Source organism: Ahaetulla prasina, chromosome 7 (assembly GCF_028640845.1).
Source record: "Ahaetulla prasina isolate Xishuangbanna chromosome 7, ASM2864084v1, whole genome shotgun sequence".
In the NCBI taxonomy this organism is placed as follows: domain Eukaryota; kingdom Metazoa; phylum Chordata; class Lepidosauria; order Squamata; family Colubridae; genus Ahaetulla; species Ahaetulla prasina.
The window spans coordinates 91369662-91393932 of NC_080545.1; the positions used below are offsets into that span (position 1 = coordinate 91369662).

Sequence of the window (24271 nt, forward strand, 5' to 3'; positions counted from 1 at the left end):
CAATATTTGAGGGGCTGCCACACGAGATCAACCCAGTGTCTTGATAGCTTCTAGTTCTTTATCCTTGAGTTCAAGTTTTAGTTTAGGAGAGAAGTCAACTTAGGGTAAAGTGGGGGTGGGGGGAAGCTGACTTTGTTCTCAGAAAATTAATTTTGTTGACTTTGTTGAGAAAATTAGACTTTGAAAAAGAAAAAAAAACCAAAGGGAAATATTACTGATTTACGGGTCACGAAGTTGACACCGAGATCATGAACTCAGTGTCAAAAGCTGGTTGATGGCTTTTTTAATTTTTTTTTTACAGAGGGCTACAGAAGGAGATAATTTTAATGGTTAAATGTATCCTCTGAAACAAATATGCCACAGAATACTCCTGCTGGGGAACAGCAGTGGGAAAGATATGTCACTTTCCAGAGAAGAATCTGCCCCATGTCTACATGGCATGCGTTCAGGTGGCAGGCCATTCTGTCAAGCTTTCTGAAAATTATTAAAAAATATGCATGTTTCTATGCAACTTTTCCCAATATACATTTTTTTTCCTATGCTAATTTCCCATATGTGCGCTATTTGGTATGCAGCTTCCTCAGATATATGCGTTTTTTGTGTGCAATTGTTAAGCTCAGAAATATTTCAAGATGACAATACATACTGTAGAGGATTCCATAAAGAATGGTTGTGTTCATTGCACGACAGATTCTGTTTTGGTGGATTATTGTGTTTGAGGGGGAAAAACAATGATTGCTCTGTTTTACATCTGCACTACGAGGACTATTGTGTTTTCCATGAGCATTTGGACTAGAAGTTAGATAGGCCTTGCAGCTGATCTAACAAAATTTATCTTATTCAAAAATACTTCTTAATAATAGCAACCTCTATGGTGAGTTGGAATAGAATAGAATAGAATAGAATAGAATAGAATAGAATAGAATAGAATAGAATAGAAAATATGGAATGGAGTGGAATGGAATAGAATGGAATAGCATAGCATAGCATAGCATAGCATAGTATAGCATAGAATAGAAAATATGGAATAGAATAGAATAGAATAGAATAGAATAGAATAGAATAGAATAGAATAGAATAGAATAGAATAGAACTTTATTTGGCCAATTAGACATACAAGGAATTTGTCTCTGGTACAAAAGTTCTCAATGTACATGCACAGCAACAGAGTAATTATCATAATAATGATACCAATAAGAGGGAGTTGTGAAAGAGTTGAGAAGGGCAAAGGTGTAAATATAGTTATTTTCTGCATTCTTTGTGACATGAAGTGTTGTCCTAAGAAAAGAGCAAGCTACATGGAATTTTGGAGAGACCACAGGAAAAGCAGTATTAACTTTTCATTCCACCAGTCCAAATTTGGTGAAAATCCTACATCCTTCAAGTAGACACATACTGTCCAGGAGAATGCTTATGCCAAATTCTCAATTTCTTGCCTCTGCTAGTTTATTTCTTCAAATGTGGGTTTTAGATCTGGCTTATGGTAAGGAGAATAAATAAAAAGATTATTTTCCTGCATTGGAAAAGAGTGTCATGGAGAATCTTGCCGCCTCTTTTTTGCAAAACGCACCAAATGTTTTGACGAAACAGTAGCCTTTATTTCAAGACGGAATTCACCGTGGCTTTTCAACCACGTTCCTGCTTGCTATTCTCTTAGCATGTTAACTGAGTCTGGTACATACATGATAAAAAAATGCTGGACCCCCAAATCGATTGCTGGAAGTGGAGATCTTCTTAAAAAGAAAACCCACACAGCCTGTATTTCTTAACTGATCCTTGAAGTTTCAGAGACATAGTCAATTTGAAACCTTTTCTTTAATCAAACCAATCAATTTAGCCACTTTGTGCTTGCGGTGGGAAAAAAAACACAAAAACTTTGATTTTGAGTTTTGCTGATTAGATGGGTTTCTTGTTACAAAAATAGTTAGCATATATTTATTATGTAAAAGTAAAAAGTTGAAGTTTTATATTATTACTGCACCCAAAGGTGTCGAAAGTCAATCCATTTTCTTTCCTTTATCCCCTCTCCCCTACCCTTTTCTCTCTTCCCCTTTCCCTCCCTTATTTTAACCCTCATTTTCACTTTTCTGTATTTTATATTTTGATTAAAAAATAATAATAACCATTTTGATATTCAGAAAGAAAACTTTTCCATGTAGGCCAACCCTGTTGGGTTACGGGAAGTAAACTGTTCTCCCTCACTTTTTTTGATATCACCTGGTACCCCTGGGTGAATCCGGGTTCTTCCTTCACCTCCATTGCGCGAGGTCTGAACAAGAAGTTGTGCAGTTTAAATGCCAAAAGCATTTAATTGCTTGAGAAGTGTTGGAATTTTTTTTGAGAGGGGAGGGGGCGGTGTCTGCTGGCAGCAGTCGCTTGCAACATATTGGGATAATGAACTGTGGCTGTTACTTAGGGTTACTACGCTTTCTTCCCCATCTGTTCACCTTGAAAAAGAAGGATAACAAACCTTTAAGAGGGGTGGGCTTCAAAAATTTTAGCAAGGGGTTCTCTGCCCGGTTGCTGGGTGGGCGTGGCCTAGTCGGCCTCCTGCACCATGGGATGGGGGGGCGTTTTTGCCTTCCCTGGGCTCCAGAGGCTTTTCTCAAAAATGGCCTCCCCCAGGCTCCGGAGGCCCTCTGGAGGCCGGAAAAAGGCCCGAACTTCTGGAAGGCCTGTTTTTCACCCTCCCCGAGCCTCTGTGTGTGCCCTGCACTTATTTGCATTCAAAACGGGCTGCGTGGGGACTCCTGGGAGGGGTGGGGTGGCCGGGGCCAGCCAGGAGTGGGATTTTGGGGTTCTCCAAACTGCACAGAATCTTAGCTAGAGGTTCTCCCAAACCCCTGTGAACCCCCAGCAGCCCACCTCTGGAAATACCCCTAATATTCTGGGGTGCAAGGGCCCCAATAAGCGGGGAGAGTATATGGAGAGGATAGAACTGGGTCACATGCCATCTTTCCAAGATTCTCTCTCTCTCTCTCCCTCTCTCTCTCTCTCCTCTTTTTCCTAAAAGGGGAATTTGGTGTTCTCCCTTTTTATTTTCTCTTCTTTTTTTTTTAAAAAAAAAAGAAAAGTTAAGCCTATTGTCAAGCTTACACTCTAATTTTTGGTCTATTCCCTGCCTCCGATCGGCCACTGATTTTTGGCAATCCCTGGAAGGAGGAGAAAAAAAGAGAGGTTCTGTTGACGTTGAACAGCGTAGAGGGCAAGCTGCGGGGTGGATATGAACATGCAATGGGCCCATAAATAACTAAGACATGCGTTAAAGAAAGGGCATTTTGTCTCTCCTCAAGTAGATTGACCTCAGGACCCTTTATTACTTGTAGAAACAGGATGCTTGCAACAATGCAGGAGAAGACACCCACTCGCACGAGAAAACCTCTGTTTTAAGAAGAGACGTCGCTCATATCGATATACCTTCCGTTGGTTTAAAACTTGGTGGACTTTTTAAACAACTATTTAATAACTAGTTCTCTGAGGACAGGCTGTCAGATGTAAGGGTAAACACGTTTTCCGAAGCTCTTCCTTCGCATCCCTCAGCCTGGTAACGTCTCCCTAGAAAACACGGAGATCAACGGCAACATTCCGGCACAGATAATACATAGATCTGCTGCTGAGGAAGTAAGTCAATTAGGTAAATATAGCTTCCTCTCCCCTCTAACCCCCAGGCCTTGCAGCCAAAGACCCCTTTAATTGTTATAGTCAAAATTGTGTGCCTGCTGCACAGCTGTTTTTCATTAACTCTGGCCACACACAGGCACAACTTGTGGCTAGGTATGGTTGCTGCAAACATTGCTTTCCTGGAGGGGAGGGGAGGGGAGGTTGGGAGGAATCAAGAACATATCTGTGTCTCTAAAGCAGCTGAACGAGAAATATTTAGCAATTCAACTTCTGGAATAATTCTTAAAGTGGAGGCGGACTGCTTATAGCTGCGGGCTACCTGTGGCTTTTTTTCCCCCCTTCCTTTCCCCAATTCTCTTTTTTTGTGGGTTGGAGTAGAGGTGGGACAAGGTGACAGGGGTCATTATTGGTTTGTTGTGTCTTCTGGTGTGGTCCATCATAAAGCCCCGTTCCAAACAGTTTGCCCTTTTTAAGTATATGGTTTAGAAAGACTCAGGACATGTCTGCAAATAGGAAACAGTTCTACCCAGCCTTGTCAGTCTGTTGCCCCATCTAATGCTCACTTTGACCAGTTGTCACCATTCGAGGTCAAGTGGGGCTTCAAAATTTAAGTTGCTTCCCAACTTTCTGCTTGGACAATATCAAAACACAACATATGGAAACTGAACATAGGATATTGGGTTAGGAAGGGAGATTTCTATGCCTGGTGCAATGCTAGAAATAAAGAACTTAAATAAAGAATTGAAATATATTCTCCTGTTTTTGAAATCAAGAATTTCACCCATTCCGGTATCTGTGAAACAAATAGGCATATTTTGGAACTCGTAAGATATCATTGCTAATTATTTTAACACTAGGAAATAATTGAGCTGAAGATACATAGATATATCAGGCTAAATCTCAGCTCTAATTCAGAAAACATATATTTTAACTTAATGATCTCTTAATAGGGACATAGAATATTTCAACACACACACACATGGACACACATTCAATCTGGAGGATAGAAGGGAAAGGGTTGATTGAAACCTTTAACTATATTAAGAATAGAATAGAATAGAATTTTATTGGCCAAGTGTGATTGGACACACAAGGAATTTGTCTTGGTGCATATGCTCTCAGTGTACATAAAAGAAAAGATACGTTCATCAAGGTACAACATTTACAACACAATTGATGGTCAATATATCAATATAAATCAAGGATTGCCAGCAACAAGTTATAGTCATACAGTCATAAGTGGAAAGAGATTGGTGATGGGAACGATGAGACGATTAATAGTAGTGCAGATTCAGTAAATAGTTTGACAGTGTTGATGGAATTATTTGTTTAGCAGAGTGATGGCCTTTGGGAAAAAACTGTTCTTGTGTCTAGTTGTTCTGGTGTGCAGTGCTCTATAGCGTCGTTTTGAGGGTAGGAGTTGAAACAGTTGATGTCCAGGATGCGAGGGGTCTGTAAATATTTTCACGGCCCTCTTCTTGATTCGTGCAGTATACAGGTCCTCAATGGAAAGCAGGTTGGTAGCAATTATTTTTACTATAAGTGTGTGTGAATAAGGTTCTAGAAAGCAATCTTTTCAATATTAAGCAAAAATCAAGAACATGGGGGCTTAACTTCAAACTGACAGGAGGGAAATTCAGAATTAACGATTAGAAAATATTACTTCACCGAAAGACTAGTGGAAGCTGGGAAGTGACTTCCAGAGAAGGTAGTAGTTGTACAGTCATCATTAACTGAATTTAAACATGCTTAGTATCAACGCATCTTCATCAACCAACAAAAATTTGAAAGACTAAAAATAATTTTAAAAAATAAATACACGGATTGTACAGGGATTGAGACTAAACTGATTCTGAATTTAATAACAGCAGCAAGACTGTTGATTGGACAATACTGGAAGAAAGAAGAGATACCTACAATAGAAGAATGGATACTGAAAGTCATTAATTTGGCTGAGATGGCTAAAATCTCAGCTTTTTAAAAAGACAATACGCAGGAAAGATATTTAATTGAATGGAAAAAATGGATTGATTATCTACAAAATAGATATCAGATTAAGAAATATCAGATTGCCTTCAAATAATTAGAAAGTTATTTTATGTAATGGGGAGGGGGTTGGGAGATGAAAAGCTTTGGATGTGGTTAATTGGATTGGAAGGGAAAATTTTATTCTATGTTTGGTTTATGTATAACAATACCTTGTGATTGACCCGGGAAGCCGGGGGGGGGGGAAGGGAGGGGGGAAGGGGGGTTTTTTAGGAGGGAGGGGGGAAAAAAGGGGAAAAAAATAAATAAATACACAAATGAGAAAAAACAACAACCAGTTAACCTCCAAGAGCAGACGTGGTGTACCATTTTAGGTCTTTTTCTTGCCCTCAGTTTTCTAGGTTTCTATGCATTGAAGGCACCTTATAGATTGTCAAATTCAGCCACCAGTTCAGTGCAAATATCCATTAAAAACCCCACGCACTTAACCATTCAGAACCTGTTTGAAAAGCTCTGAGGGGAAAGAGTCTACAACTGCATAGATTGTTCCTTTACTAAACAGACTTAAAGTTGAAAATTTTGTCTCAATATTAAAAGTCCTTGTATATTCAATTACACTTAGCTAATAAAGCTATTCTATTCTATTCTATTCTATTCTATTCCATTCTATGGTGACATTAGGGTTTTTTTTACTACCGGTTCTGTGGGCGTGGCTTGGTGGGCATGGTGTGGCTTGGTAGGCGTGGCTTTGTAGGTGTGGCAGGGGAAGAATACTGCAAAATCTCCATTCCCACCCCACTCCAGGGGAAGGATATTGCAAAATCTCCATTCCCACCCCATTCGGGGGCCAGCCAGAGGTGGTATTTGCCAGTTTTCCGAAGTACTCAAAATTTCCACTACCAGTTCTTCGAACTGCTCAAAATTTCCGCTACCGGTTCTCCAGAACCTTCTGAATTTCACTCTGTTCTGTTCTGTTCTGTTCTGTTCCTGGCTAAGGGCCAGAATGGGTTTATCAAGAACAAATTGTGGCAGATTTTTTTTTTTAAAAAATAAAGTAAGTGACCTCCCCGCACATTCTATGATTCAGTGTTTCTTTGATCTAGTTGCTCTCCAGTCTTGCTGACCTCATCTGTCAGAATTCCCAAGTTCACACTTTTGGAGACTCAAAGTTCAGAGCAGGCTGATATAATACCTTTATATATTTTATTGATAATTTATTTATTCCCTCCCAAGCCTTTGGGAAGAAGAGTGCTATTAGTGTAAATAAATAATTTCCCCCCCAAATGTCATTTTTAATGGTTTTGGGGGGAAGAGTGGCATAAAAGCCTTTTTTAAAATAAATAAACAATGTGATTTTAAGTGTACTTACTAAGGTGTATGGAAGTGAGATAAATGGAAAGATTGCAAACGTGCGCAGACCTTTAACTGTGTGGAGAATCTAGTACATGTTGTGTTTTCATGAGGGAGGAAACACTTCCCTTTCTTCTTCCTTCACCTTGAGAGAAGACCAGGTGTCTTCAGGGTCACAGGTAGCCCACAACGTACAACCCTTCGTTTACTAACTCTTCAGCGTTACAGCGGCATCACCATTTTTCACGCTTACGACCGTGGCTGCAATCTCATGGTCACCTGATCAAAAATTCCGACGCTTGGCAACCGGCTCATATTTATGACGGTTGCAGGATCCCGAGGTCATGTGATCCCCTTTGGCGACCTTCTGACAAGCAAAGTCAATGGGGAAGCCAGATTTACTTAACAACCGGGTTACTAACTTAAGAACTGCAGTGATTCGCAGTGTCAAGAAAGTCCGTAAAGTGAGGCAAAGCTCACTTAACGGTCTCGCTTAGCAACATAAATCGTAGGCTCCATTGGGGTCACGTGTGGTATTCACTTACCGGTTCTCAAATGTGAGCATGCCCAGAGGGTAAAAAAAACGGGACGTGATGACGTCTGGGCGGGTGGGCAGAGCCTCTTGCAGCTGCTGCTACCAGTTTGTTCAAACTGGATAGAACCAGTAAATACCACCACTGATTGGGGTTGTTGTGTCTTGTCCACTCTCACAGCAGCCGGGGCCTTCTTATCTGCTCCCGAACACGGAGGAATGTATGCCTCCCGGTCCCAGCCCTGGCTCCATGCCCAAGCAGGCTGCAGAGGAGGGAGCATCCCCCGGCCCCAACCCTGGCTCCATGCCCAGGCAAACGGAGCAGCTAGACCCCTCCCCCTCCTCCACAGCATGTGAGCCTGAGGAAAGTTTACTTCCAACAGCTGCTGATTGGAGTGACCCTCGCATCAGAAGACTGGATAGGCGGAGGCAACAGAAGGAAGGGAGGGGCAGGCCTTAATGAGTGCTGAGTCATGGAGCCACACCCCATGGCCTATATAAAGGATCTGCTTTCTGGCAGTCTCTGAGTCAGGCAAAGTCAAACTTATCTTGCTGAAGTCACTTACTGGTCTCCTGCCTTCTCTGAGGACTTTGCTAGGACTTTGGGCAGAGCTGCAGAGGCAAGCCTGATTCGGATTTCCCTGACCCGGCCGTCAGCGGAGGAGTGGGACACGACAGGGGTCCTAGGAGTACCTGTATATTTATTTCCTTGATACCGGCTGAGCCTTAAAGTGTTAACATAAATTTTGGATATTTTGAAATGCTCCTAAGTAATGTGCGCAGAAAACCTTTCCTCCTGATAAGCAAATAAGTCATTAAACATTTTCGGTGGATGGAGTTGAATAAGCAAAGAAAGGCGGATTTGCCCTGGTTCATTTACGTGAGGCCACCAAAGTCCTTGTACGGAGCTGAGTGAAGCTGGAAGTTGAAACCCACAAACAACAAGGGCAACTGCACCTTTGTGTACGACAATAGGCTTTGTGAATAAGAGGCTTCCTCTCTAGGCTGCAAGCTCATATGGTTAACCAAAATTGTTGAGTAATTGTTCTGTGGTCGAGAACAAAATGCTGAATTAAACTGTTCCCAGCGCAATAATTGTGTGATTATAGCATTTATGTTGCTGGCCAAAAGGAACAGTCATTAGGATTGGAAGCCTTACCAAAACCACAGGCGCACACACAGACACACACACACACACAAATATGAAAGAAACAGAGGGAGAAAAAAGAAAGAAGGAAAGAAAAGAAAGGAAGGCAAACAAACGATATGCAAATTATCTCTTAATACCTTTGAGTGGGCTTTGAAATGGAGCTATGAAGTGGTATTCCGGTTCATTGAAAGACTAACAATCTGCCAGTAGGATTAGCTTGTTGATCTATCCGTCTTTGGGCGGGTGGAGTAGATGTATATTCTAAAGGGCTATTTCACTTTTCAGAAGAAATTGCCAACCTCGAAAGATAGACTTCACTTAAAGTCACATTTTTCTTTTCTTTTCTTTTTTTCAAAATTCACCTATATGATTAGCAGGGGAAGAGTGACGGAGAAAAAGAATGGGATTGCAATTCTGCCATGTTCCCCCTCTTTTTTTTTTTCCTTTTTCTTTTTTTACTGCATACCAATCAGACATCGTCTGAGACTTCAAAAAGTAGAATTCACTTAAAGGGGACTGTAATTAAGAAAATATTAGAATGCGCAGAAATGGATAGCTTAACGCTCACTATTAAAGATAAAGAAGAAACTGAATATTTTTTGATACGGAATGTATTTTATCAATGGCTAGACAATAGAAACAGAAGTTAGAAAGGAAGAGATATAAAGAGAGGAAATGTAAAAGTGGAGAGTTGTTAAAGAAGATGGTGTTAAGTATTATTGTTATTATATTATATATATTATATTATATATTATATATATAATATAATATATATATATATTATATATATATATTTATATAATATATAGGTCTTTGGTTGTTCGGGTTTTCTCCCGTGTAAAATTGGAAGTGTCTTGGCGACGTTTCGACGAAGTCTCATTCGTCATCTTCAGGCTTCAGCTTCGTGCTTCTGGGAGCAATGTGTGATCGCAGCTGTTTCTTTCCTTTTATATAATATAATATATATATTATAATATATATAATATATATAGTCCTTCGGGAGATAGGGCGGTATATAAATATGATTAAATAAATAAATAAAATATTATTATATTATTATTATATTATATAATTAATAATTATATTATTAATATTATTGCGATGAATACTACAACAAATATGTGTATTATGATTGTTTAAAAATAACTGTACCCAGATCCCACACTGTTTGATGGAAATCGAATGTTATATAAATAAAATAAATAAAACATAGGGGGGGAAAAAGTAGAATTCACTTCCACACACAAACTAAACGCTCGGCTGAGCCAAATTTAGAGATGGAAGGAAGCTACAGGCTGCAGATGTTGGAAAAGATGTTCCAAAAGCTCAGGATAAAATTAAAAGGAGATGCAGGGTATCGCTAGCTGGAAAGACAATTTCTTTCTCAGGCATGCTGACTCTATTTGCAAAACAATCTCTCACTCACACACTCTCTCTCTCTCTTTTAATGTTTTCTTTGTGCTTTTGTTCTGAGGTCCCCAACAATCAAAGGAAGAGGAGTCAAGAATAAGAACAAAAGTGTTTAAGACAATCTGTTGTTGTTGTTTTTTTAAAAAAACTATGTTAAAATGCAGTCACCAATTCATGGGCAAAAAAACATTAGGTGGCTAAAAAAAGGATGTTTAAACTCAACATTTGCACTTCAGTCCGTATCTGTCTGCCCTTTGTCATTTTTTGTGCTGATAACAAAATTATTTCCTGGGATCTATCACAGAATTGGGGCAAATATCTATTTTTAGGGCAGTTGCTTCGAACCAATAATCCCAACAATTATTTGGTTGTTTATTTTATAGCGGTGTCTGAAGCAAGCAAATTTCACCCCATCTAATATATGCAGCGACATCGCTACAATTTCTATCCCATAGTAGTCTACAAACACATAAAGAAGGGCTGTACGCTTGATATATAGGTAGTCCTCAACCTTCAACCACAATTGGGACCAGAATTTTGTTGCTAAACAAATCAGTTGTTAAGTGAGGCACACCTGATTTTATGACCTTTTTTTTGCCACAGTTGTTAAATGAATCGGGGCAGTTGTTAAGCGAATTTGGCTTCTCTTTATTAATTTCGTTTGACAGAAGCTGGCTAGCAATCGTATGAACTCGGGATGCTTCAAATGGCAATCGTATGAACTCGGGATGCTTCAAAAAAATTGTAAATATATATCTGGTTGTGAAATGCCCGGTTTCTTATCACATGACCATAGTGATGCTGCATCAGTCATAAGTGTGAGGACTGGTGTATGCCCTTTTTTCATTGCTGTTGTAACTTTGACCCACCACTGGATGAATGAATGATAGTAAGTTGGAAGATTTTGCGTCCGGCTTAGCCGCAGCGACTCCTAAAGACTGTTAAGTATCTCTAGGGATCATATTGATCCAAGAAAGTTCAATCAACAAACCAATCAAACCAGCCATGGTCTATTCAACTTGACCATGACCTCACTGAAGGGGTCATACAGGTGGAAGAACACCTTTTGGGCCAACATCTCCAAATTGTCATAAGCCACAAAGACGATTAGGGGTCTGGAGTCTACTCTAAAATATATGATGAACCTCAACCTCACAGCCAACCAGATATGGCACTGACCCTCAACCAACCCACGCAAACCCACCCACCCACCAGCAGTTCACCTCCCAATGATCCTGACTTGATGTAATCTCCTTATCACAAGACCCATCACAGTGTTGTGGAGCTGGCAGCACAGTTGGACAGTGAGGAGGTTGGGGAGGAACTTGGGCAGGTCCTGGGGGCTGGAGAAATCTCAGATGAGGGCACTGCATCAGAGGCAGAGAGGGAGCTAGACAGCAACAAGGCAGAGGAACAGCTGGAGCCCGTTCCCAGTGTGCGCATGCGCAGAGCTGCCAGAAGACAAGAATAACTCAGAAAGCAGGGTAGACTCAGGAGTAAAGCCACACCTTGGAGATGATTGGCCCCTCACATAGGAAACAAAAGAAGAGCGAACAGAGAGTAGGCTTTTGCAGGAAACAATTTGTTCGTTCTGTGACTCTGAGAGACTCTGTGCCAAGTTCTGCCTTGTACTGCGATTGGAAACAAGTTACGTGGCAGCTTGCCAAACGAGATAAGGTCTGTGTTGAGAAATATTCCTTTGAAAAACTGTTTGGACAGGCCTTGCTGACTGTGAATGAACATAATTCACAGTTGTGTAAATAAAAGAGGTTTTGCCCGGACCAATTCCTGCCTCCTGTTTGTTAAGGGAGCCTAGGTCAGAATACACAAGGCTCACAGCTGACCCATCAACAACCTTGACACACCTACACCTGAAGCCCTTATAAACAGAAGAACATTGACAGTGAATCCCCTAAACTCTGCTGAAGATGTTACCTAGCCTGGTACTGAAATATTTGGAAACCAACCCTCTTTCTTCTTCCTCCTCAAGGAAAAAACAGTCCTATTGCCTTTTGAAGAAGAAGGGAAAAAAAGCACCTTTGAGACAATTATGACCTGGATCAGGGGTCTCCAACCTTGGCAACTTTTAGACTTGTGGACTTCAGTTGAAGTCCACAAGTCTAAAAGTTGCCAAGGTTGGAGATCCCTGACCTGGATGCCTTAGAATCTCCACAGATATTTACCTGAAATAGCATCCCCATTGGGTTTTTTCTTTCTTCTTCTACCATTCCGCGATTGTGAGCTGTGGATTTTTTAAAAACATCATATTAAGCAATGATACTCGATGTCAAATAATTACAAAATGTGTCATCTTGAAGAAAGGATGACATTAAACTGTTGTAGCAACTAAAACTGCAAAAGCTGGCGTTACAAGATGCCAACCAAGGGATTCTGTTATGCTTGATTTGATGAGCCGGTCTCATTGCTAGATTTAAAATGTTTGCCACGATCCAGAAAACCTTTTCAGGCAATTCCAGCTAGGTTTTAATGGATTTCTTGCCCTGAGCAAAAAAATCGTCTGTGCCAGGGATTTTTAACTGGGGATCCATAGATCCTTGGGGAGATCTATTGATAGATTTTAGGGAGTCCGTGAATTTGGAAGTGGGGGAAGGAAAGTAGAACTTTTATTTTCACAGAAATGTAATTGAAATTTAGGTTTTTATTCAATAATGTATGGGGGCAAAATAGAGCAATTCATGGTCTCTGTCTCCAAAATGTTCAATAAATTTCATGGTCTAAAATTATTATATCCTAAAAATAAATACAGTACTGGACTATGTGTTTGTTATTTATTTTTTAATTAATTTGATAAGTGTATTGAGGCATAGTTAGTTACTTTTGTGATAAATCTGTATCTATGTGTATTACTTTATATATTTAAATTTTCGTATTTAAGTTTAAGCTAAGTTTTTTTTTCTTATTGAAGAAAATTAACTTATTGAAGCTATTGAGAAGCCTGTAGGTTTCAGCAGACACAAAAATATTAAGAAGCTGCATCTATGGAAAACACTTAAAAAATTCAAAGGTAGCTTTTCATATTATGATCAGGAAATATTAGTATGGAGATTATCAGTCAGAGTGACTGTTCACAACCGCAACAACAATCTGGTTAGTCCAGCAATCATCACAGTCCACTGTGATTTCACATCCATCATGATTCCGTTGCACAATTTACACAAATTGGTAATTCACTGCTATTTATATCATGTCAATGATTTGCGGTAATTTGTGATATCTACGTTATTTTTTTAGTTTAGTTTTATTTAGATTTTTATACCACCCTTTTCCCGAAGGATTCAGGGCGGTGTACAGCCAAGTAATAAAACCATACAATATACACATTAAAACAAAAAACTTAAAACCAAGCATAATTATATAAATGGCCAAAATTTAAAACAGTCAATTTTAAAACCCTAAAATTCATACATAGCCCCAATAAAATTTAATAAAACTTTTAAGCCAGTCCCGCTTGAATAAATAAATGTGTTTTCAGCTCACGGCGAAAGGTCCGAAGATCAGACAATTGGCGTAAACCAGGGGGAAGTTCGTTCCAAAGAGTAGGAGCTCCAACAGAGAAGGCCCTACCCCTGGGGGCCGCCAGCCGACATTGTTTGGCGGACGGCACCCTGAGTAGACCCTCTCTGTGTGAGCGTACAGGTCGGTGGGAGGCATAAGGTAACAGCAGGCGGTCCCGTAAGTACCCGGGTCCTAAGCCATGGAACGCTTTAAAGGTGGTAACCAAAATCTTAAAGCACACCCGAAAGACCACAGGAAGCCAGTGCAGGCTGCGCAGGAGTGGTGTTACATGGGAGAAACGTATGGCTCCCTCTATTACCCGCGCAGCTGCATTCTGAACTAGCTGAAGCCTCCGGGTGCACTTCAAGGGCAGCCCCATGTAGAGAGCATTGCAATAATCCAAACGAGAAATGACAAGAGCGTGAGTGACCGTGCATTATGATATCATAAATCCTAAGATGTCACTTGCCTTCACTTGCATCTTCCCTAGATACCCATGGCTCTTACGTGGCGTTGTGACATGATTTCAACTGCTACGGTTCATCCGTGGTTTTATGGTTAATTAGTTAATACGTTAGCATGTGCTGGCTGGGGAATTCTGGGAGTTGAAATCCACATCTTAAAGCCACCAAGATTGAAAAAACACAGAGTTAGAATATTAACTTATGGTTTAATATGTTGATTTAGATGTAGACAGACAAGTATGTTTCATGTTCAGAAAATTATACAATGCTGGGGTAGGCTAAATGCTGTCCCACCGATGCCCCTTGAGTCACTCCTCTGTCCGCTGCCAAAAATTCTGGTGGTTTTTTTTACAAAAGCTGGGAGCAAATTTAATAATTAGAACACTCACATTATTCTTTCAGAATTATGATAGCTCCGCAGAGTTGAGTGAAATTGAGTTTGTTCCCCCCTACAAACAGCCCCTCTTTGCTCTATGTCCTGTTGGAAGAAATATCCTTCTGGGTTGAGTTCCAAGTGGGGAAAAAGACACTGGAAATATGGCAGCTGCTTGGAAAGATGGTTTTTTTAATGATGGACAGGATCACATGCCTTGATCGTGCTGGGTGAAGAAAAAATGGAGAAGAGATGCTGAGACTGCCTGACTTTTATACCCTCTTCTTGGCTTTTGAATTTGAGCTTGTATTCTGATTGGTTGTCAGACTCTCATGGGGCCATGCAGGGGCAACTGTAGGTTGTCCTGAATCCCAAACTTGGTTGAGCCTTGCTGGGTGATGTAATCTTCCCAGGTGCCATGTGATGAGTTCAGTTGCTAGATGGGTAGAGGGCTAATCCTACCTTTGTTGGAACTTGGGTGAGAGCATTTGCCAGTGAACAGACCTAGCTATCTCTTTATCTCTTAAGTGCTGTGGGATATTGAGGAGGGTGGGGGCTAATAAGAGGAGTCTGCATCCTGCCTAAAAAACACGTTTCTCCACTTCTCATCCAGGAAGGTATAATATTCTGCCTTTTTAATATTTCCTAGAATATCCCATCTTTCTAGGAGAGGGGTGGGTGCTAACTTCTCTCCACCTAAAAGCAGAGAAGAAACATGGTGTCTTCCTGTGAAAATTGCCCACCTCTTTGATACAGGCTGCTCTTTGCCATTTTTTTTTTAAAGATCCTGCTTGGCTCTCCTGCCCCATCACAACCTTTTTTTTTTTTTTTTTTAAAAATCTTCCTTCCAACTTTTTTTTTTTTTTAAAGCAATGACAGGCCACTTTTGAGCCTGGGATCTTATTTTATTTATTTTATTTATTTATTTTGTCACAACAATATATATAAGTATCTTACAAAAAAGATTATATAGTATATAAACATATATATAAGTAAATATTAGGAGGAATAAGCTAATATATATATATATATATATATATATATATATATATATATATATATATATATATATATATATATATATATATATATATATATATATGAAGAAGAAAAAGAAAAACAATAGAACAGGAACGGTAGGCACGTTTGTGCGCTTATGCACGCCCCTTATGGTCCTCTTAGGAATGGGGTGAGGTCAATAGTAGAAAGTTTTTGGTTAAAGCTTTTAGGATTATGGGAAGAGACCACAGAGTCAGGTAAAGTGTTCCAAGCACTGATGATTCTGTTACAGAAATCATATTTTCTGCAATCTAGATTAAAGCGGTTGACATTAAATTTAAATCTATTAGTTGCTCTAGTATTATTGCAATTAAAGCTGAAGTAGTCTTTAACAGGAAGTACATTACAGTAGATGATTCTATGAGTTAAACTTTGGTCTTGTCGAAGGCGACGGAGTTCCAAGTTTTCTAAGCCTAGGATTTCAAGTCTGGTGGCATAAGGTATTTTGTTGTTTTCAGAGGAATGGAGAACTCTTCTTGTAAAATAAATAAATAAATAAATAAATAATAAATAAATAAAGAAGCACAAACTTCCCATCTGATTTGAAACCAGGATCCGGTTATGCTGTTTTCTGACTACTTAACCAATTTCAGAAGTCTCTCTCTAAACATCTAAGAACAGATTAAATGATTCTCTTCCCCACTAATGAAGCCCTTCCTCTCTCCCCTCCCCCACCTCTTTCTTTCGATAGAAGGATGGATATCACTTAAAGTGAATGACTAGCCTTAGGCTTTTCTGGGTACTTGTGCCAATATATCATGCTGAAACGGTGCTAATTTTGAATTGCTGCCCACTGCATCATATTAGATAACCTCCCATTTTCTCTCCACCCGCCTACACATTAATTAAAGCAAACACTGCTATCTTTACAAGATAACTTCTTGTAAGAGAGGGGGGGGGAGAAAGAGGGAGAGAGGGAAGGGGAGGGAGGGATTGAGGGAGGGAGGAAAGAAGGAAGGAAGGAAGGAAGGAAGGAAGGAAGGAAGGAAGGAAGGAAGGAAGGAAGGAAGGAAGGAAGGAGAAAGAGAGAAAGAAATAGATAGATAGATAGATAGATAGATAGATAGATAGATAGATAGATAGATAGATAGATATGATAGATGAGTGAGAGATGAAAGAAAGAAAGAAAGAAAGAAAGAAAGATAGATAGATAGATAGATAGATAGATAGATAGAGAGATAGATAGAGAGATAGATGATAGATAAATGGATGGATGGATGGATGGATGGATGGATGGATGGATGGATGGACGGACAGACAGATAGAAAGAGAAAGATAGATGATAGAGATAGATGATAGATGATAGATAAATGGATGGATGAATGGATAGATAGATAGATAGATAGATAGATAGATAGATAGATAGATAGATAGATAGATAGATAGATAGATACCTTGTAACATTGGACAACAGATTTTAAGATCTTTTACAAATCTTGTTGCTGGGTAGAAGTAAGGAAATAAACGAACAAAGAAAAATCTTCTAAAGACAACAGGAAAGGTGCCAATACATAAACCCGAAATGGGTAATTTTAAGGGAAAAGTTTGAATGGTGCTGGCATTAGAAAAATGGGAATGGCTGCTAGAAAGTGGTTGGAGAATCAACGCTATGCTGATTTTGAATTCCTTTCAAATATTTACTACCATCACAGTAGGGCCTGGATTTAAACTGACTCTCAGTGCAACAGATTTTCACACCAATTGGCCAGATTTTCATGGCACTTCCCATTAGTTAGCAATAACAGTAGCATTTAGGCTTATATACTGCCCCATAACATTTTACAGCCCTCTCTGGGCGGTTTACAATGTAGAAGCTTTGTAGAAGCCTTGCCCTTTTTTTCCAGCACTATAGATCAGGGGTCTCCAACCTTGGCAACTTGAAGACTTGTGGACTTCAACTCCCAGAATTCCTCAGCCAATTCCGGGAGTTGAAGTCCACAAGTTTTCAAGTTGCCAAGGTTGGAGACCCCTGCTATAGATATTTCCAGAGAGTAAGGTCTTTGCATAAGATGCTCAAAGTATGATCATATAATATGATCATACAAAAAAAGACGTTGAGACTTTGGGGAAAAAATGCAAAGAAGAACAACTAAGACGATTAAAGACCTGGAGATAAAAACCTATGAAGAACGGTTGCAGGAATTGGGTGTGAGAGTATGACCACCGGTCTAGAGAAAAGAAGGACTATGGGGCACATGATAGCAGTAGTCCAGTATCTGAGAGTCTGCCACAAACAGGAGGGAGGTCAGCTTATTTTCCAAAACACCAAAGAAAGAATGGATGGAAACTCATCAAGGAGAGAAGCAACCTGGAATTGAGGAGAAACTTCCTAACAGTGAGGACAATTAACCAGTGGAACACCTTGCCTCCAGAAGTTGTAGGGGCTTCATCACCGGAGGTTTTTAAGAAGAGATTGGACCGTCACTTGTCTGAAATGGCATCAGGTCTCCTGCTTGAACAGGGGGCTGGACTAGAAGATCTCGAAGGTCCCTGCCAGCTGTATTCTATTGTATTTGAAACTTAAGTAAGAAAACTGGGTTGATTTGTTTGATAATCCATGGTTTCTTTTCTTGGCTGTCTACAATACAGGTAGTCGTTAATTTACATTTTTTTTTATTTGCATTTATATCCCGCCCTTCTCCGAAGACTCAGGGCGGCTTACACTGTGTTAAGCAATAGTCTTCATCCATTTGTATATTATATACAAAGTCAACTTATTGCCCCCAACTATCTGGGTCCTCATTTTACCTACCTTATAAAGGATGGAAGGCTGAGTCAACCTTGGGCCTGGTGGGACTAGAACCTGCAGTAATTGCAAGCAGCTGTGTTAATAACAGACTGTCTTAGCAGCCTGAGCCACCAGAGGCCCTCTCTGTCATTTGTTTAATGACAATTCAAAGTTACAGTGGTACTGAAAAAGAAGGACTTATGACTGTTTTTCAGACTTCCGACCATTGCAGCATATCCGTGGTCACATGATCAACATTTAGGCCCCTGGCAACTGGCATCTACATATGACAGTTGCACTGCCCTGGGGTCATGTGATCTCCATTTGTAACCTTCCCAGCTGGCTTCCGTCAAGAAGAATCAATGAGGGAAGCCAGATTTGCTTAACAACATCCATGATTCATTTAGCAACCGTGGCCAAAAAAGGTCATAAAATGGGACACAACTCACTTATATATTTGTTTATTGAATGTATTTGCCACCCATCTTTTAACGGAACGATTCTGGGCGATTTTTTTTTTTAACAGCGTCTTAACAACTTGTCTTGCTAAGCAACAGAAATGTTGGGTTGAATTGTAGTCGTAAAACAAGGACTATATCCATCTACAAAATTGCCCACGTGTCTCTTGATCTACTCATCAAACACCATCTTCCTCTTTTCAAATCGGATCTTTTGCTCTCAGAGATTTGTGGGGGCCCACAGAAGCGGTGATCAAACTGATAAAATCGTATCACTAAAGCGCAATCGATCCCCGATCTCTTTCTATGCCCAAAGAGATGGAGCTGGGATCGTTTCAACGTTGCCTTCCAAATCCTGATCGTAGCAGCGAGGCCTGGCAGGTTGCAATTACATTCAAACGTGATTAACTCAGTGGAAACCATACATACCTGTAAAAAGAAATTAAACCAACACTTAGTCCTGGAAGGCCGCAGTGTAATGTCGCCTTTAAAAAAAAATAATAACACCGCTTCTGTTTTTCCTCTGCGAACGTGCCTCACGGTTTTAGCCGTTCGGTGTGAACATATTCAACCGCTATGAATACTTCATTATTATTACTACTATTATTACAATTGCACCAAAATTCCTCCTGGCAACCTTAGCCCCTGAATTTTTTTTCCTGAGGGCACCATTAGACGGCCTTCCCAGACTGAGAAATCACCTGCCGCGTTCATTAAAAAAAAAAAAAAAAGGCAGGAGCACCATCATCCGATAACCTCACACCTGTTTTCCTTGCACCAGACAACGGTTTCATTGAGTGCGTTAACCTTGTGTTGCTCCGCAGAGGGTCACAGTTTATCAGTCGCTGCATTAAGCAAACCTCCAGGCAGGCACTGTGTTTTCCACCCGTTCGGGCAGGGGCGGAAAAAACCAGTTATTCATCAAAAGATCATAGATGTCTCATTCTCCTTCCAAAAGGAAGGCAGAGGGACTCTTTCATTGTATTCACAGCGCACGCTTGTTTTCCATTCCTGTATTGATTGACGTGAAAAAACTCGATCCTTTTTTTTTCTTTTTTTAGGTTGTTGTTTTTTTAAAAAAGATGCACACAGGGCAAGCCCTTGGAATGGGGAGAGAACCTGCCAGGCCAGTTTTAAAAGAGACTTTGCAGGCTTTGCTCGGCTTCTAACCTCGACCATTTTTTCCCCCCCAGGGTTCATCAGCATTTCTTATTTGTGATCCAGAGGTGGGTTTCAGCAGGTTCTGACCAGTTCTGGAGAACCGGTAGCAGAAATTTTGAGTAGTTCGGAGAACCGGTAAATGCCACCTCTGACTGGCCCCGCACCCCATCTGTTCTCTGCCTCCCGAGTCCCAACTGATCGGGATGAAATGGGGATTTTGCAGTATTCTTCCCCTGGAGTGGGGAGGGAATGGAGATTTTATGGTATCCTTCACTTGCCCCGGCCACCAAGCCACACCCAAAGAACCATTAGTAAAAAAATTTGAAGCCCACCACTGTTATGATCCCAGAAGAATAAAAGGCATGGTTCAACTCCACATTTTCTGTCCTAAGGAATGCCCAAAATTTGATATTTTTTGAGCCAAGAATGGGACCTGGTTATCTGTAGTGTAAAAAACAACAACAACAACACCCTAGTGCAGAAATTGCAATCTACCTGTTGGTTTAGGAGTTGGAGGGGAGGTGTCCCAAGTCAGCTTCTAACAGAATTTGCAAGACTGGCTCCCTTCCCCACTCTCAAAGTTTTTGAACTGGCTCCCTGCTTGGTTCAAGAGGGATGAATAAGCGGACGGTGACATATGCAAGGCTTAAAGCGCATTAGCAGAATAACAGAGTTGGAAGGGACCTTAGAGGTCTTCTAGTCCAACCCCCTGCTCAAGCAGGAAATCTTATACCATTTCAGACAAAACTCTTCTTAAAAACTTCCAGTGTTGGAGCACCCACAGCTTTTGGAGGCAAGTCATTCCGTTAATTAATTCTTCCCACTGTTAGGAAATTTCTCCTTAGTTGTAAGTTGGTTCTCTCCTTGATTAGTTTCCATCCATTGTTTCTTGTCCTGCCTTCAGGTGGTTTGGTGGCGAGGTTGTCCCCCTCTTCTTTGTGTCAGCCCCCTTAGATATTGAAAGACACCTGCTAGCCTTTCTTTTCCTTAAATTAGACATACCCAGTTCCTTCAACGTCGTATGTTTTAGCTTCCAGTTCCCTAATCATCTGCACTCTTTCTAGAGCAGTGGTTCTCAACCTTTACAGTGCTGCGACCCCTTTAATACAATTCCCCACGATGTGGCGACCCCAACCGTAAAATTATTTTTGTTTTGAATTTATCGCGCCGGAAGCCGTATTGGCTAGCGATCTGAACTGCTTGCGATTGCCTTGAGGACGGAGGCATTAAAACGGAGACTCCTCCCCTATTAAGTTTATTCCACCTGAAGCCAGATTAGGCTAGCGATTGGGAATGATTGCAGCTGGGTTGAGAGGGAGACATCAGAGCAAAGATTTCTCTCTTTTTTAATTCATCGCGCCTGAAGCCGAATTCGGCTAGCGATTTGAAGAGCCTGCAGCTGGCTTGCGGAGTCAACCATTGGAGCGCGATTCTTCGACTCGCAAGTATACTTCCCATATTTCCGATGGTCTTAGGCGACCCCTGGCAAATCGTGGTCATTCAACCCCCAACGGGGTCGCAACCCACAGGTTGAGAACCGCTGTTCTAGAGTCTCCACATCTTTTTTATACTGTGGTGGCCAAAACTGGATGCAAATATTCTTAATGTGGTATTGACCACTTCTTCAGGGACATGGAAGACGTAGTTGGTTTTGCGACCTACCTGGTATGAATTTGGAATCCAGACATTTAGTTCAGGGGTCTCCAACCTTGGCAACTTTAAGACTTATGGACTTCAACTCCCAGAGGTCCTGAACTCTGGGAACTCCAACAAAGGTTGGAGACCCCTGTTCTAGTTTATAGCTCATGGTTTATGATTCCTTTCAGCTGGTTAAGATCAAGGAGTCAAGTAGCATATACATAGATTTTGGAAAGATCTCTATAATGATAGTTTTGGGGCAAATACAGATCATCCTTGATTTGCAACCATTTGTTTAATGACCATTCAAAGTTACACTGACACCAAAACAAGTGTCACGTATGAACAATTTTCACACTTACGACCATTGCAGCCATCCCCATGGTCACGTGATCAAAATTCAAACGCTTGGCAACTGACTCATATTTAGGACAGTTGCGGTATCGCAAAATCACTGAGGAAGCCAGATTTACTTAACCACCATGTTAGCAACAACTGCAGTGATTCACTTAACAACGGTGGGAGAAAAAGGTTGTAAAAATGGGACAAAACTCACTTTACAACTGTCTGGCAGTCTCAAATGTTGAGTTCCATTTGTGGTCGTAAATCAAGGACCATCCATATTAGTAAGCCCTTCACTCTCTCTCTCTCTCTCTTTTCCTTAAAGAGGTTAACATGGCTTTGGCCCCTTCATTCCCAACTATGTTCTATTCAGTTGCTGAGTGGTCAAACTCTTTGACTAATTCTCCTGGTTGTTCCTAGGTTTGTTGTTGTTGTTAGTTGCCAAGTCGTGTCCGACCCATCGCGACCCCATGGACAATGTTCCTCCAGGCCTTCCTGTCCTCTACCATCCTTTGGAGTCCATTTAAGCTCACGCCTACTGCTTCAGTGACTCCATCCAGCTACCTCGTTCTCTGCTGTCCCCTTCTTCTTTTGCCCTCAATCGTTTCCAGCATTAGGCTCTTCTCCAGTGAGTCCTTCTTTCTCATTAGGTGGCCATTAGGTTTCATCTTCAGGATCTGGCCTTCTAAAGAGCAGTCAGGGTTGATCTCCTCTAGGACTGATTGGTTGTATCACCTTGCAGTCCAAGGGACTCGCAGGAATCTTCTCCAGCACCAGAGTTCGAAGGCCTCAATTCTTTGGCGCTCAGCCTTTTTTCTGGTCCAACTTTCACAACCATACATTGCAACTGGGAAAACCATAGACTTGACTGTACGGTTCCTAGATTAGGGTATCTTAAACCAGGAGTGAAATCCAGCAGGTTCTGACAGGTTCTGGAGAACCGGTAGCAGAAATTTTGAGCAGTTCGGAGAACCGGTAGCAGAACTTTCGAGTAGTTCAGAGAACTGGCAAATACCACCACTGGCTGGCCCCAGAGTGGGGAGGGAATGGGGATTTTGCAGTATCCTTCCCCTGGAGTGGGATGGGAATGGAGATTTTGCAGTATCTTTCCCCTGCTACACCCACCAAGCCACGCCCACCAAGCCACATCATGCCCACAGAACCGGTAGTAAAAAAAATTGGATTTCACCACTGGCTTAAACCCCTGGCCCATCAAGTAAGGGATTCTAAGAGTTATAGGCTGCCATAATATCACAGCTGCTTTCCAGTAGTGGGTTCAAATTTTTTTACTACCGGTTCTGTGGGCGTGGCTTGGTGGGCATGGCAGGGGAAGGATCCTGTAAAATCTCCATTCCCTCCCCACTCCAGAGGAAGGTTACTACAAAATCCCCCTTTCCTCCCAATCAGCTGGGACTCGGGAGGCAGAGAAAAGATGGGGTGCGGGGCCAGTCAGAATTTTTACTACCGGTTCTCCGAACTATTCAAAATTTCTGCTACCGGTTCTCCAGAACTGGTCAGAACCTGCTGAAACCCACCTCTGCTGCTTTCCCGAAACTTAGGTTGAGAAGGGGAAAATATATATATATCTCAACTCTGGAGACTCTTCATATTTCTGCATGGAAAACAGTTGGATGCGCTACAAGAAGACATATGGCTGTTTCTGCAACTTGCCCCCCGATTAGAAATGTTTAGTAGTCTGCAGATCTCTAAATCTAGGCTCCCCCACTTCGTTTGTTTGTTTGCTTAATTGTGCAGCGGTTCTCTTGTCTCGGTGCTCCTTGGGTCTCTAGATGGTTCGCAGGTATCAAAATAGCAATAAAATAAAATCGCTGTTTCAAAACTGTACTGATGGAATGATGATGGCACTTAATATCCAATAATCAGGAAACTAAAATAGTTTATTTAAATAGTTGGCAGCTCTCACAGAATGGAAAGTAGCGGGTGCCTGCAAGGAAGGGTCAAAACCTTCCAAGGTGGTTGGGTATGGCTCGGCCCTTGATGTCATGTCCCACTCCTCCGCTGATGACCGGGTCAGGGAAATCTGAATCAGGCGTGCCTCTGCAGCTCTGCCAAAGTCCTAGCAAAGTTCTCAAGGCAGGCAGGAGACCAGAAAGTGATTTCAGCAAGATAAGGTAGACTTTGCCTGACTCAGAGAATGCCAGAAAGCAGATCCTTTATATAGGCCATGGGGTGTGGCTCCATGACTCAGCACTTATCCAGGCCTGCCCCTCCCTTCCTTTTGTTGACGCCGCTTATCAATTCTCCTGAAGCGAGGGTCTCTCCAGTCTGCAGCTGTTGGTAATTGACCTTCCTCAGGCTCACATGCTGTGGGGGAGGGGGAGGGGTCTAGTTGCTCCGTTTGCCTGGGCATGGAGTCAGGGCTGGGGGCTGGAGGCGCTTCTTCTTCTGCCCAGCCCTGGGCATGGAGCCAGGGCTGGGGCCGGGAGGCATGCTAGGACATTCCTCAACGTTCGGAAGCATAT

The 24271-nt window shown here is 41.3% G+C and overlaps 1 protein-coding gene across 3 annotated transcripts in view; it reads left to right on the plus strand.

Annotated features, from left to right (window-relative positions):
* The window catches only part of SOX5 (SRY-box transcription factor 5), a 623404-nt gene that overhangs the window by 366819 nt on the left and 232314 nt on the right, over positions 1-24271 (plus strand). The window lies entirely within an intron of this gene.